This window comes from Gopherus flavomarginatus, chromosome 16 (assembly GCF_025201925.1).
Source record: "Gopherus flavomarginatus isolate rGopFla2 chromosome 16, rGopFla2.mat.asm, whole genome shotgun sequence".
Taxonomy (NCBI): Eukaryota; Metazoa; Chordata; order Testudines; family Testudinidae; genus Gopherus; species Gopherus flavomarginatus.
The window spans coordinates 20781095-20795570 of NC_066632.1; the positions used below are offsets into that span (position 1 = coordinate 20781095).

A 14476-nucleotide genomic window follows, 5' to 3' on the forward strand; every position below is an offset into this window, starting at 1 on the left:
TTGAAATTTCTAATACAAGAAAATGTCTTCCTCAATTTGCCTGTTTACCTCCTAAAGTTTGTTGATGGAAAGACCAAATGGCTGAAGTTCTAACCATAATTAAATATTTATCAGTTAATTACAATATGTAGATTTAGTTGCTGGGTAATTCATCTGGGGGGGGCGAGATACAATAAAATACACTTGAAAGTTGCGTTATCATAATTGCCTGAGGCCATGGGAACAACCGGTCTGCAAAGTGTTTTACATTTATCTGCACTGCTACATTTTCATGTTTGTGCGCAAAGCTCCCTCTGATTGTTTTCAGGAGCCGTAAAGCTGAGCAAGCTTTGTTGTTGTTACCCTGTTTTGTTTTAAGGCACTGCAGAGCCTATATGATCACAGGGTCTCCAAACAATTCCAACAAGATTTTACACTTCAACTTATAAAGTGACCCACACCTTGTCCAGCTCCTGCCCTGAATTCCATGGGGCTGAAAGTGGATCTGTGCACTGCTGTTCTTACTAAAAGAGGAAACCCATTGTGGGTGCCCTGCTGAAAATCTCAGATGAAAATATACCTTTCTACAAATGCCTGCAAAGCAGAGCAGAAACCCTTCCGTTCAGAGGAATGGGTGAGTTTCTAGGGAAGGCAGGGGCCATTATAAAAAAGTGCACAGGCAGGCAGGGTTCCAGAGCTGCATACTAACTGGGAGATGAAAAGGGCTGGGGGCCTACTGAAGTAAGTGCTGTCTCAGTGATTAATGGGGGTGAGAGAAGGGTGAAGCCCAACCCCTAGTAAACTACAAGATGGCAAAGTGATTTTAAGAACAACAGAGCAGTGTTCCTGGAGAAAACCAACCCAGCCGAGCCAAGAAAACCGCCCAGCACTGTTTTTAAAAGGCCTCTTTATTTTGAATACCACAACAATACAGTAAAATACGCTGCGAGCCAATTGATCTTTTTTAAAAAGAAAAAACAAATGGTTAAATTACAGTGAGAAGCTAACTTATTGCAGGGTCAGAGTTTGAGTGGGTTCAAACCTGTTTACATCTACATTTGCTTATCAAACAATAACCCTCTGAAATGATGACGATAGAGGCCAGTAGAAGTGCCACAGCTGCGTTATTTCCAGGTAGGGGGAATGTGAGGGGTTAAAGGAAAAAACCACCTTCATGAGTAAACCTCTAGGTGCCTAATCTGAAGCACCGAAAAGGGGCCTAATTTGCAGAGGAGGAGGGCTCAACCCTTTCTGAAAATCAGACTTCTTTTAAGATACCTCCCCCCACCCTGAAAGTGAGGTACATAAATTAAGCAGTTGCTTTTCCAAAAATGTTGCCCTAGGCTTGGAGGAAGTTTAATTGGGTTGTGAGGATATTTAAAGGGTGGCTATTGACACCTTTGTAACTGACAAAAGTTACTGGTAAGCAGCTGAGTAAAATCAACATTAAAATACACGGAGTGTGTTATAAACTCACACAGAACTTGCCCTGTTATTGGCTGGGTCACATGCACACACCAGTTCTTAGCTGTCTTATGCACAGCTCGCTGCACAGTTTAATACGCAGGAGGTAATTGGGAATAGAGGGGGTGAGGAAATCAAAGGATACTGTTGGTTACACTTAGAGGTTTTTCTCTGTTTTGTTTTTTAATGACATCATGGGACTGTAGCTTGGTTTCCATGGCAGAGAGCCCTCACAGATGCGCAAGAACTGCAGGTTCCAGAGGACTTCCCCAAGGTGCAGGATGTGTGTTTAAGTCTGTTTAGGTGAGATGGGAGTTGCAGGGCCCCAAGGTAGCGCTGACTGGAAATTTGAGCAGCACAGCTGTGGTCCAAGTTTATAGAGAAGCTGAGGCTGAAGAGTGAGCTGGCCCCAGGCATGTTTTCCAGGTAATTTTCTCACTCCGGCTCCTTTGCAGACTAGGCAGATCCATAATGACACTTCCCATGCAAAGACAGAGGAGGATCCAACTTCCAGGGCAGCTGCACAAGGGCTGTCAGAGACAGGCTGCCAACCCACACATCTCCTTGGGCCTTGCTGTAGGACTTGTGCCTGGTTACATCCTACCCACCCTCCATTTCGGAGCTCTCTGAGGGGTTTCTGCTAGGGGACAGGCTCCCAGATCCCTCCCTCCTGTTGTCCTTCATCCTTCAGATCTGGAACCAGAGCTTGAAGTTGAGCAGCTGAGCCAGTCCCACACTCTGCTGTCAGCAGGGATGCCTGATAACATGGAATTCTTTCTCCAGCTGGACATTGGTATAAAGCGTGCCGGCCCTCAGCAGGGACCTAGAAAATAAAAGGCCACACCATCTCATCTGCTCCTGCCCTTGCAGCAGCCCACACCCCCCATCCCACACCCCGCACAACATCTGAACTTTGAAGCAGTTGACAGTAACATAGCTGCAAGCAATAACCTGATTGCAGTCATTTGAAATGTCCCATTGGTGGACAGACAATATCCAAATTCAGTTAAAAGTCTGGATTTTTAACAAGCTCTGATAGAACCTGTGCAGACAATTTCGAAGTGTTCTGCTGTTACTCAGAGTTGTGATATGTGCTGGCTTTCTTTCTTTCTTTCTTTCTTTCTTTCTTTATAATTTAATCTCTCTCTGTCTAGGTAACTTTACATCTATCTTTCTATCCATGTCATTTTACATATATCTCTCTTTCTCTCTCTCTCTTCATATGTCTGCCAAGGTAATTTCCCATCCATTCATCCTACCATCCCCTCCATCCATCCTTCTCTCTATCTGTTCCTTTGTCCCTCAATGAACAAGTAAACAAAGTTGCATCAAAATGCAATGGCTAGTGCACAAGAAATTAGGACAATAAAGTATGCAGAATTTAGTATTATTAGATTAAAAATCATTTCTAGCACTGAGCATTGTTTTCATAACTTTGTGAGAACAACATCAACCATGCAGGGCAAAATTTTCTGAAATCGTGAGTATTTATACAGTTGTTTAAAATTCTATCAAAGGGCTACTGGTGACCATTCATTTGGAGTTGCTAAGAAACCAATTGTCTGTACAGTGCACACATTGTAAAAAGAAAGTGTTATTGGGATCAGATGGAACATACCTGTTGTAAGTAGGTTGGGTTTTTTGCTTTGGAGTTGTGTCTTGTTTAGGGGTGAGCTCTGCTGCTATCATCAGGGTTAGGATTGGTCATTGGTCCAGAAAGCTTCTCCCTGTTTTGGGAGGCCACATGGAATGGTGGAGGAGACCACTGGAACCTTGGGGGTTGGTTCTGAGATCTGATCATCCTTGCGCCCCAGAGCTCTGTTGAAGCCCTACAAGGAAAGTCTTTGGCTTGTTGAAAAAGTCATAGATATTTCTGGCTTCAGGCAGTAGCGAGGCTGGCGTCCCTTTGGAGATGGGAGAGGCTGCTAACTGACACCTCATGGTAGTGGGACCTTAGGAAAGACAGCCTCCAAAAGTCTATGGTCTTGAGCAGCTTTTTCCATCTCCGGTTTCTTCTTGCTGGTGGGGTGGGGAAGAAGGGGGACTGGATATCTTTAACTCAACACAGGAAAGGGACTCAATGGATCCAAGCCATGGGCAGATCTCCAAAGGCTTCTTCTGAGGAAGATTCCACCAGAGTTAGAACTCAAGAGCAAACGTTCTAAACCAACATACCCAGGTCACTCAAGAACATCTCTCACCAGCCATCCTGTGCACAAAGCACCCAAACCTGCTGATAAAAAAATAAAATTAATTTAAATTAAAAAAAACTAAAATAACTTGAGGATCCAAACAATGATGTCCTCTGGCTTTGCACCTTTTTTGTCACCTCCATGATTGTGTGTGTGTGTGTGTGTGTGTGTGTGTGTGTGTGTGTGTGTGTGTGTGTGTGTGTGTGTGTGTGTGTGTGTGTGTGTGTGTGTGTGTGTGTGTAGCCTTGCCCTGGGGACAGCAGATCTTAAATCTTGTTTAACACACAGCAGATTATCTGGGGTGCTTGCGTTGCATGATGGAGGCTGTCATGTTGCAATGTTGGTCTTTATTTGAAATACGCTTTTGATGCACGTACTGGGTGTAATGAATTGTTTCATGTAAACATAACAACGTTTGCTAAAGAAACGCTTGGCCCCTGGTCAGTGCAATGTGTGTGTTCATTATCGCATCTTTATTTTTACTAGTTTATGGAAATTAACCGCAGAAGTTTTCCAATGTCTTCCCCTGTCCTCGCTCCTCTCAGGGCCAAGTCCGTGAGTTTTGCAGTCGGGAGCTCTTGTTTAAAACCAAACGATTGTCTTTGGGAAGAGACAAGCAAGGACTATTGGCAAAACCATTAGCTTATACGGGCAATGACAGGCATACAAAAGAGCCCTGGAAGATAAATCGAAATTAGCAACAGCAAAGAATAATTATAATTATAAACGTTGTTGTCTCAGAGCCTCATTAAAGGCATTTCAAAGACACCTCCTGTGCTAACCTCAGCTGCAAGCCCCCGTCCCGGAAAGGGCAGGATATGCCCTGTTGTGGTCCAGCAGCGCGGGTAGAGTCCTGGCGCGAAAGAGGCCATTGACTTCAACGGGGCCATGGTTTCTCTGCCCTTGCAGTATCTTTCGTATAACTTTGGAGGAGATGCTCAGCTAAAGTACATGTACCCCCAGCCAGCGACCGACCCCTTCCATCGTTACCGGTTTGCCTAGAACAGACCAACCATCCTAAACTAACAAACCAGCCCGGATGGTAAACTCCGACTGTTGGGTTATTCATGGCTGGAAATCCCCCACAACGCTTGTTTGTTTTAAATTGATCGGACATTTCGTGTCCGATCTCTGTCTGACGTGGGAAGAGGCTGTAGTGAAAATGCCATATACAATTATAAGCAAGTTGATTGGGGCTGTGAAGGATGCGGGTTCTAGCTTCTCGCTCACTCGCACACACTTCACTGTTTTGCAAACTTTCCATAACATACACCCACACCCGTTATATTCCTTTTCGATGTTCCCAGTTTAATTTCCCCCTTGTTTCAGAAAGGAACAGGATAAAGATATGGTTTTCTCTCCCTTGTGTGGTAGAAAACTTCCAAAGGATCAGAAATCTCTCTCTCTCTCTCTCTCTCTCTCTCATGTCCCGAGAGAAAATGTTAATGCCCAGTTTGAGTGGAAATTGCACGTGCGATTGCTGTCCTGTTTACAAAGCGATCTCACTCTGTCCGTTGTTTTGTACGCCAGCCACCACAAAGTGGACTGGGAAACGTATCCGATGTGTAACTTTTCCTTCTTTCTACCCAGCAAAAGTTCAAGACGAAAGTCGCTCTGGTCTGTTGTTTGCATGTGATGTGCATCACTGCTAATGCTGCTTTAGTACTGTGCACCTATATGCAAGCAGTGTTCCCCTATAGATAGATAGATAAATAGATAGCTATTCAAGTTTAAATACGGGGGGAGTGTTGTATAGACATCCATAAGCGCAAAAAAAAAAAAAAAACCAAAAAAACCCCAGCAAAGTAAAAATTGCGGCCAAATTCTGCCCTCACATACACTGGCAGGAACAGGCCCCCTTTTACATACCGGACTAGATGAACCTACGCAGGATCTCGTGTTTCAATTCCTACGGCAGTCAGGGGGAGTCGAAAGCGCTCAGGCCTTTGGGGGATGAAGCCTCAGGAACCCTCACCTGCGCGCGATTTTAAATTGCGCTGCGAAGTATCCAGCGTGCTAGGCAGAGGGATGGAATGAGCCCTTAGGTTTTTGACTGAGCCACTGCCGAACTGATGGCAAACTCCGATAAATGAATAAAACTTAATCCACATCAACCATTAATTAGGTCGGCCCGTTAGAAATGGCAAATGTGTGCGGTGCGGAAAGCCGAGAGGGTGTTTAAAGGGGGCGATACAAGGCGGGGGCGGTGGATTCGCTGCGAGAATAACCTGAGTATTGAGCGCAGTTCAGATTACCCATTCAAACGACATCCCAGTCCTATCTAAACGATTCCGGATTTTTACAGACCCTGTGTTTATTGAAAACATATTTACATTGCAGCATATCATTGTGAGTCCTCGGCTTCTGGTATATTTCATTAGCTGCTTAAAGTTTCATTTAAATCCGGCTGATTTACAGGCCACTGAGCTAAATTTAGTCTTTGAGCCCTGGGGTGTAAATCTGTTGAAGTCACTGGAGTTATACTAGCGATGAATTTGACCTAGCAACTCTCTGTGTCTTTCTCTTCAGACACCATCAGTTAAAACACACTAAGTTAATGCGTTTTATTGTGATTTGTTTATTTAATTATCTACCTCCAGACTAGCTATACAGTTTAAGAAACTCATCAACGTAGCCACCATTATGGATTCCTTACAAATGTATTATTAGGAATATTTGCATTTCTGGTGTTTGCACTGCCATGGGTTTAACTAAACCGTCTCAGGCTGGATAATAGCTAAAGAAACGTTCCATTTTTTAAATCCCGGGTTCAAAAATGTCTGCTTAAAGAAAAAATCATTCCGTTTTGATTCTATTAAATGACATTTAACTCTGTTTTTTCAAGAATCATATCTGGGCTTGTTTTGAAGACCAGGCGGTGGCAAAGGTAAGAGATTGGCATGAATTATTTATCAGAAGTGAATATAATTATGGTTTGGGACAAAGTAAGGGAGGGATTCATTTAATAGATAAAGAGAGTCAAGTTGAGCATTCAATATTTTAAAAATAAATCCTGGAAATTAATTTCTGTGCAAACCCAGATTCAACCTCTTTGCTAAAGATTTAGATGAGGCAAATTAAAAATATTGAAATAGCGTTAATGCTTCATTATTTTTCCAGGAATAAAACTTCACCTGAATAGGACTGATGGCGTCAATAAGCAGGAGAAGTTAGCCTACTCTGGGTTATTCATTTATATATCACTGAAAATATTTCCATCATCTTTCTTGTGACTCTTCCACAGCTTTGAAGGATTAAGCCGGTCACTGAAAACGTTTTAGAAAAGTACAACCACCTAAAATAGTTTCCAAATGGCTTTTAATAAAATGAAGATATATGATATATAGTGTATATATAGCCTCTATGCAGTCTCTGACTATACACATACATACAACCAGGCATACACATCTGGATATATAGAGATATATACAGTCTCTACCCCATACATACCACTGTATATAGCCTGTGATTATAGGCACACACAAAGCATACACAAAATTACACATACACTCCTAGATATATAGACATACACATACAGAATCTATGTTATATATATAATCTCTTTATATGTAGTCTATGATTATAAATAAACACAATCACACAAGATCACTCACGTATATCTAGATACAGAGACATAAATATATATGATCTATACTATATAGAGTCGCTATGTAGTGTATAACTATATACATACCCACATTCACTCTTGTGCATCTAGAAACACAGAAGCATATATATATATATATATATATATATATATATATATATATATATATATATATATATATATATATATATATATATATATATATAGTCTATACTCTATATAATTTCTCTGCATACACACACCACACCAGCACCCATACTCATCTAGATATATAGAGACAGATGAAGGGGATAGTTAGAAATAGCAAACAGCTCATGCACCTGGCTGGCTCTATTTAAATGTTTTTAGATAAGGCTCCTCATTTCCTTGAAGCGTAAATTAAGAAAAAGCGATTAGCGCTCTATAAAATTTGCATCTTATTAGCATTACCACAAGGGTTATTTTACAGGCAAATGAAGGCGGATGTTCAAAGTACAAACAAATTTCGATATAGAAAAAATAACGTTTCCGCTGCAAATATAAAAGGGGGAGGGGGTTAGAAAGAGGTGCCTTGTAAAAGGGGATTGGGTCTCCCTTTGTTCCCTCCTTTCTTTTTTGGTATCTGTGGGGGATCAGGAGCATTGGAAGGCAGGTCACGTTGTGTAATCTATGGTTGATGCGTCTGCAGGAGTTTAAGACCTCGATGCATTTAATAAATTATTTTACTTGTTTTAAACCGAGGGGGGGGGGAGAGGGAAGAAGAGGGGATTTGCTGTTGTTGGTAACTGAGTAATTCCCCTGAAATAAAGAGATACAAGGGCTCTCGGGCTAATCACACCCAGATTAACCGCACTAACCCCCATCGCAGTCCAGATTAGTAACAATTCCTCCTCAACCCCCTAACAAAGAAGATTTGGAAATCTCATTCTCCCACAAACACCAGGCCATAACTTCCACGGTGCGTGTGCGTGCATCAAAAAGCAATAAGAGCCTTTTGTCTGAACATCATTGCAAAGCCAACACGATCTGCATGGGAAGTCAGCTACCCATGACTGGGCACAGATCCCATTAAAAAAAAATATGTGCGCTTCTTCTTCTTTTTTTAAAAAATTGGGATCTGTGCCCGATCACAGGTAGCAGACTTCCCACGCAGATTGTGTTGGCTTAGCAGTGATATTCATAGTGGTGTATCACGCACGCACGCACGCACGCACACACACACACACAAGCAGAACTCATTCTCAATTATAAACCATTTTACACTTTAGAAGCCCAGCAGAGAGAGAGGGCGAGAGAGGGAGAGAAAAGAGGCATTTCCAATAGTCACACTTGTCAAGGGAGACCATCTTTTAGCCCTCAGCAGCAGCAAATCCATGTGAACTCTGGGTGAACCAAGATTGAGGCAATAAATCATCCTTACAAAAGCCTGCTGTTGGACGCGAGTGCCAGTCCCGTACCTTTAACGCTTTCACGGGCGAAGGAGGAAAAGCGAACAACAAAAGTTCAGATAATCTATGTGCAACCCAAACCCGGGGGGGGGGGCGGGCGGAGAGGACGAGAGAGGGAGGAAGAAAGAGGGAGGGGGGAATCTGTGAATATAGGCGAAGCAAGAGGGGATTTTTCAAAGCAACGCTGGGGGTGACATTATGTCTGTGGTGCATATTATGATGGTGCAGTGGGGGTGGAAGGGAGAGGTATCAGCAGCAATATGGGAACAAACCCAGCGTCTTTCGAGCAAAGCTGGGGAGCCAGGGCAAGTGGAATGAAGACACAAAAACATTGATTAGTGGAACGAAATAGGCACCATAATGGATCTCAGCGAAAAAGGTCCCTTACGTGCAGTGGAATCCATCGACTAATGGTGAAAGAAATTTACAAAAATAAAATAAAAATAAAAAATACAGTTTTGCTTGTGTATTGGTCTCATAGTTTGGCTCTTTCCACCATTAGGTTCCAGTGTGCTTTGCCTTAAAGGATCCATTTCTTTTCTGAAGCCCTCGCCACCTTCTTGCTAATGAAGGACTTTCTTTCTTGTTGAGAGAGCGAGCGAGCGAGAGAGAGAGAGACTGGTCCCAGATAGATAGATAGATAGATAGATAGATAGATAGATAGATAGATAGATAGATAGATAGATAGAGGGGTGTGTATGGGGTTAGATAGATAGATAGATAGATAGATAGATAGATAGATAGATAGATAGATAGAAGGGTGTGTATGGGGTTAGATAGATAGATAGATAGATAGATAGATAGATAGATAGATAGATAGATAGATAGATAGATAGATAGATAGATAGATAGATAGAAGGGTGTGTATGGGGTTAGATAGATAGATAGAAGGGTGTGTATGGGGTTAAATAGATAGATAGATAGATAGATAGATAGATAGATAGATAGATAGATAGATAGATAGATAGATAGATAGATAGATAGATAGATAGAAGAGTGTGTATGGGCATAGATAGATAGATAGATAGTCAGTCTTTCTTTCCTTGGTCCAATCTCCTCATTGACATTTCTTGATTTCATTCTCCCCCACATCACTGCGATTTCTTGTTTAATATGCACAGTAATTGGGGTGCCTGTACTTTTTAAAAAAGATCCTGATATATGTTTTATGGCAGTTATGCAAAAAAGGCAGCCCCTTGTCTGAAATTAACACAGCGCTGGAAGGCTTCAAAAAAAAAAGTTTAACACGCAGACACACAAAAATCCATGGTTGACTAATCTAATATGACAAACTATGTGATGGATATAGTTTATGTTAATTCACAATGCCCTTTCCTCCAGAATTTAACTGTAAGTTAATGTACACCGGAAACTCGAACTCTACACGGTCTGCTAATGGGTTTAGGTATTAGCTAGTTCTAACGATGCATACAAATGTACTTGTCTCTGTAGGCTGCCCTAAGATTTATGACTCTTTTGCCTTCTGTAGCTGTAAACAAGGAGGGGGAAGGAAGAAAAAAAAACACCCTAGTCTCTGCATCACTTAATACATCAAGGAGTCTTTTTTAAAAACCCAGGTTATGGGAGAGAGATTCCTACCAAGTCCGCAACTTTTCCTAAAATGCTCGTGTTGTGGGTTGTGTCCGTGTCTGTGTTATTTCTCTGCCCACGCCTCAGTCAAGAGGACAGCGGCTGAACACACACACACACACACACACGCACGCACAAAAGACTCTATACAAAGCTAAGCAGAGTTCCAGCTCCTACAGCAAGATGATGAAGAATGATTGGATTCAGAGCCCAGGCACAAGAGAGGGGGTGGGAAAAGAAAGTTTCGTTTTGGGGGAAAGAGATGTTCCTCTCGCGCTGATGCGAACTCTAACAAAGAAACAATGAAGATACTGCATCCCATGAGTTGAGCTAAGAAGCTAACTTTGTATTATTTCCCCTCCCCCCCCAGGTTCGGGTTCGACTCTGTTAATTAAATTAGTCTTGTGCCAGCGCAAAGAGTGCTTCTTGCTTGGAAGAAGATGGTGGAATAAGAGGAAATCCTTGTTTTAGAAAGACAACAATATTTATGATTGCTGTGCTAAAGGTATTTGTATATGATCGCTTTCTAGAGGAAAGGCCAGACAGTCTGGTAAAATTTTTATGTGAGTGTATTTTTAAAATATATTAAATCTGGACAGGATTCGCTCCGGGGTGCTGTATGTGTGTATGTTGTGTGCAATGAAGATTACACACTTAAAGGAAAGGTACTGCTATATACTGTTCATCTGTAGAAGAAGATTTACTCTTGGAAGAATAATTTGGCCGCAGATACTTTGGGTTGGGGGAAAGGAGGTTAGGATGGGGGAGGGGGAAATATGCATATTTCCGATTTATTTGTGGAAAAATAATTCTATTTTAATCAAGATTGTTTAAAAAAAAGCTTTCCCCTATAATTATGTGATTTAAGCATATGATTCATTAAACATAACTGAAGTTTTTGTTGGCTAGACACTGTATTTCTTGATGTCTGCAGGCCAATCCGTGCCTGAAAGTTACCTTCGCTGTCGAGTGCATGTGTACAGTTTTACTAACATATTTCCGTGCCCATTAAGTTTATTTGTGTCACATAAAAGGCAGTCCGGATATTATTTTCTACTCAGTGAAGCCCCTCAAATATATTTCAGTGAAAGGTGTGGCGGGGATTACTGAAGAATTGATGCATGTGAGCTTGAATTTAAAATATTGTTTAAATTCCTACTTACTGTTGTTCTTATTATTGGTTTTCCCCTGAATGAACTTTGTGTTTTGGCAGAGTTATGGTGCTTGGAGGCGTTTGAGGACGTATATTTCATCACCAGGGCTCTTAAATGTCAGAGAGCAATATATAAATTAGAAAACTGATCTCTGATATTATTGAATCGAAAAACTTCCCAAAATATTCTAGAAGGGGGGTGTTTCTTTTAAAGTGTGATTAGCGTTGGCACACGCTACAATTTCTATTCTTGGGGTTAAGAAATGAGAGAACAGCTCATCTATTTATTTTCGTCTGGTTCCTCCTAGCCAGTGGGTGATCAAAGGGTAGCTTTAACACTGAAATCGCCTCCGAGTTTTGGAATGACAGAGTGTATTGCAAATTGCATTTTGAACGCAACTATAGAGTGATTTCTCTCTCTCTTTTTTTTTCCTCTCTTTTGCATCACAACATCTAATTTCAGGATTTCAGACAGGGAGTGGTAACCACTTAAGACCAAACATGCTATTTTTGGAGCTTCCTAAATGCACTTCTTTCCCTCTTCAGATGTTGCAAGCTTCCATTCGATTGCTCTTTAAACCACTTCTGTTTTGTTATTTGAAGAAAACAAAGCAAAAATAAAAAACCTTGGACCAGAGAGGAAAGTAGAGTCCTTCCAATGATTCGGAGGCACATGGTGTGGTTTAAAATGCTCGCTTTGAGATTCATAAAATATTTAAAGCCACGAGTCAACCCTCTCCTATTTATTGCCGTGTATAATTCAAAATTATCGTGTATTAATAAGCCAATAATGATAATCTCTGTAGGAAAAGCATGCTAGTTGTGCCGGTTTTATGGCTGCCCTTATCCTTTCTAATGACCTTTGGCTCAGCAGCGTAATAATTCAGTACAGAATGAGCAATTGTCTGGAGTGCCTTAAATACCTCACAGTCTTTTCTACACTCCGGACACTTCCAGAGAGGTAAAGTCTCTTGCTTCAGAGCATCCAGAGGAGGGAAGTCTCCCCTCTCCTCTCAAGATCTGGACTACGGGGGAGGGGAGGAGGAGCGGGACGACTCTGGACCAGAGCACAAGAGTCTGTTCCCCTAAACCACTTTATGGAACTCGGCTGTGCTCTTTCAGCTCACGTGATCCCGAATTCTCAGCTCAAAGTCTGGTTAATTTCACTTCTAGTTCCCTGCACTTGGAAAGTAAATTCCTGCACCACAACCAAAGATCATGTTAGTGAGTCATTGTTATGCTCCTTGTAAAGGATGTATAGGCATGAGAACTGGGATCTTGGTTAAAAAAAATTGCATAACCTGCTAATTCTTCAGAGGCGATTCTTTGCAAGAAATGAAGTGTATATTCTGCAAAAAAAAATCTCCTCCTTCCCAGCCCCTTGCCACTGATCAAAGTTTTGGAGTTGATGGAAACCGGCTTTCTCCTCTCTTATGTGCTTGTGTTCATTAAAGATCATTTTTAAATTCGATAAACGGTAGTTTTGTTGTATTTGTTCATGGGCCTATTTTCACAGCAAACTTGCTCTATCACAGAATGTTATTGTTTTGTTTCCATAAAAAAGATCTGAGCTAATGCAGAATGTATTTTCTTTGGATGCATTGCCTTCTTTTTATTCCCCCCTGTTCCCAGGAAATTCTGATCCTGTGGGGGTTGTTTTCATGGAACTATAAAAGTAATTTGTTTATGTTAGACAGTGGCATGGGGTGTTTTTGTACATCTATTTTGCATAAAGATAAAAAATAAAAAAATGTGGCTAGTCCCCCCACACCAACACACTACATATGCCCTAAATATTCCCCAGAGAACTGGTTCTGAAGTTAAATCGAGGAGCCACCTTGTGATGTAGAATGATAAATGCCTTCAGTGCAGGATCTGAGTAGGAGCCAAGCAGCAAGAAGTCATGGAGAGGAGACATCAGTAACCAGCTTTGGCACAGAAGGAAAAAAGAAAAAAAGAGGAGGGGAGAAAAGAAAAGAAAATGCACACTCAACAAATTCGGTTTCCACACACAAGGAGAATTACAAATGTCATTCTCTGATATGGTATGTTGTATGTTCCTTCCCGCTTAGTCTTTGGAGGGGGAAGTAACCAGTAGATCTCTCTCTCTCTCTCTCTCTCTCTCACACACACACACACACACACCACCACCACCACCACCTCCAACAACACCACCACCACCACCACATATCTATAGCATCCATGGCGTTTCTAAGACAGCTATGGAAACAGATGTGGGAAATCCACGAATCTCATCATACATACTGTATTGATCAGATTCCACTGAGACAGGAAAATGTCAGGAAGCAATTTCTAAGGATCATCATATTCTATTCCACTGAAGTTACTTTTAATCAAAGGGCATTGCGGCCCCTCTGCTATGGTCCCCATGGGGGAAATAATCGCTGTTGTTTCTTTAGCAGCTTCATATATATACAGCAGTTTAAAATCTTGCAGTGCTCCACATTTCACAGGACACAGCAAACATATAATCTGTAATTTGCAAACTCTTCCAGCTGCAAAACCCATGGTGCTCTGTAACATTATAAAGTGTGCTGATTGCTAATAATAGCGTGTTACTTTGCTAACTTGTGGCAGTAGCACTCTTTGGCGACTCTCCCCAAGAAATTAGAAATACAAAATTGAAGAGAAAACACTGATTCTGATTTATTGGTAGCAAAGCAAATTCATTAGGTCTGGATCATGAAGCAGTTAAAGAAAATGGCTGGGGTACATCTTTTAAAGTCCCAGCCAGTCAAAGGGTAATGAAAGGAAAGTGGTATTCAGGGAAATTGTATTTCACTCTATTATTTTACATACTAATTTTTTATCATCTAAGTTTACTGCATCCTTGGCTCCAGCTCTTAAAGAGATCAACGCTTGGCTGGGGCCACTATATTTGCTAAGTTATTATGGTGTCTAACTTTCTAGTGCAGGCATTCTCGACCTCCTAGTATTTCTGTTTTCCTAGTATTTCTTTCACTCTCCATAGACAGTCTGTAGGTGCATCGGGGTGTGTGTGTGTGTGTGTGTGTGTGTAAATAAATGCTGTCACATGAAAGTT

General features: G+C 41.4%; 1 long non-coding RNA gene across 2 annotated transcripts in view; it reads right to left on the reverse strand.

The window, feature by feature from the left end:
- Positions 1-895: 895 nt before the first annotated feature.
- The window catches only part of LOC127035766 (uncharacterized), a 68266-nt gene continuing 54685 nt past the window's right edge, over positions 896-14476 (reverse strand). For both annotated transcript variants that reach the window (XR_007769933.1, XR_007769934.1), the window contains exons 3-4: positions 3062-3676; positions 896-2266 (exon numbers count right to left, since the gene is read on the reverse strand). This is a non-coding gene — a long non-coding RNA (uncharacterized LOC127035766). The remainder of the gene's footprint in view (positions 2267-3061; positions 3677-14476) is intronic.